The sequence below is a fragment of the Triticum dicoccoides genome, chromosome 3B, assembly GCF_002162155.2.
Source record: "Triticum dicoccoides isolate Atlit2015 ecotype Zavitan chromosome 3B, WEW_v2.0, whole genome shotgun sequence".
Taxonomy (NCBI): Eukaryota; Viridiplantae; Streptophyta; class Magnoliopsida; order Poales; family Poaceae; genus Triticum; species Triticum dicoccoides.
In genome coordinates this window covers 187,995,159-187,997,044 of record NC_041385.1, presented here as the reverse complement: position 1 = coordinate 187,997,044, position 1,886 = coordinate 187,995,159, and positions in this window count along the sequence as shown.

The following is a 1,886-nucleotide window of genomic DNA, read 5'->3' as shown; positions in this document are numbered from 1 at the left end:
AAATGTAACTGTGCAACACCTAGACGCCACGGTCCCTGGCGTCTGGTTGACGTGGCCCAAGTAGCCAAACGCCATGGTCCTTGGCGTCTGGTCGGCGCGGGCCATCAGACATGTGTCTGGCTTCCTGCGTGACCAAACTAGCCAGACGCTAGGGAACATGGCGTCTGGGTGTGCGCAATTGCAACTTGGAAAATTGCTCTCTGGATAGGGACCTAGACGCCAGGGTCTATGGCGTCTGGGTATGCCGAATAGCAACTTGTTAATTTTTTTCCTTAGCAACTTGTTGCACATGTTGTTAAACAAAGCATACTAGTTGAAACATTCAATTATGAACAAAGCATACTAGTCTCGAATGACAAACATAGTTCGCACATAATCTCAAATAGTCTCAAACTACAAGTTCGTCACACATGATGTCTAGAATGACATAAATTTTTCATGACCACACAAGGTCTCGAATGACAAGTTCATCACACACAAAGTCTCGAAAGTCCATCATCGATGTTGGTGCCTTTTCCATTTTTCTACTGAGTAGTACGGGGCCACTTCCCCTTCTTGTCATGTGCCTCGTCCTCCTCTTGTGCATCGCGAGCCCTTGCAAGTTTTCTTGCCCTCTATTCTTTACGAGCCTCCTTCTCTTTGTGTGCCCTCTCTTCCTCACGCTTCTTGCGCTCGTTCTTCTCCTTCTCATGACGCTCCCGCTCCAATCCCCATGCAAAGGACTCCTCGAACAGGCGCTGCCTCCGTAAGCAATCTCGACGTTGGTCCTCTTGGACATCTTTTGGCACCTCGTGATCTATCCAAGTGAAGTACTTGCAAAGTGGAGGAGGCGACTACATATAAATCATGTTTGTGTTAGTAATATGAGTTCAAACATTTTTACATTTTTTGTATGTACGTCTAACATACCAGTGGTAGGTCATATGCGTTAGTTGGCCGAGAACGATCATGTGCATAATTGGGACACATGAAAAATCTTCTACCTTCTGTCCATGACTTCTTGCGGTCAGTGGGCACCTTCACCTTGCAAACATCACCACACCAACATGGTGGTGTGGGCACATCCTTATCCTTCTCCTTGTCCAACTTAGCCTCCATCCACGTCTTCGGCATGTCCTCTTGGTTCGTGCACGACGGCCTCGTCCTGGAACTGGATGAAGCCATGCCTACAAAAAAAACAATTGTTAGCACAAGACACAAAGAGAGTAAATATGTAAATACAGTAAATAAATAAATGCTAGGAATTGTATGAACAAATAATATAGCATTATTATTAGATCAACCATCTGGATTATGCAAATAACCAAAGGCTGATTCATTATCAACCATTCGTCTACGACCACCACATCCTTTAGCACTTGTGCTTCCTCTAAGTCCACCACCACCTCTAGCACTTGTGATTCCTCTACGACCACCACCACCTCTAGCACTTGTCCTTGCTCTACCACCACCAGCACATGTAGCACTTGTGCTCCCTCTACGACCACCAACACCTCTAACACTTCTGCTCCCTCCACGACTTGTCTTTCCTCTACGGCTAGTGCTAGGAATGCCCCCTTTCAATGTTTTCCTTTTCTTGCATGCCCGTGCATTGTGTTGCCCTTCACCACACCTCCCACAGTTGATAGTGTCATGAGCCTCCATGAAATGACCGCTACCAAATTGTTTCATGCCAGTGTATCCAGCCAGGTCATCCATATCACCCATGAACCTCTTAGTTGTCCTTCTACCCTTGGTATCCACCTTCAAGAGAGGGTCTGGCTTAATATGAGGGCCATGATACTCAGTCCACTGTGATTGGTCCAAGAAAGGGTGAAATCGAGGCGCCCATGTCAACCTAGTAGCTTCCACATGGAACTCTTGCATCTGCATGGTTTTCCCATCAC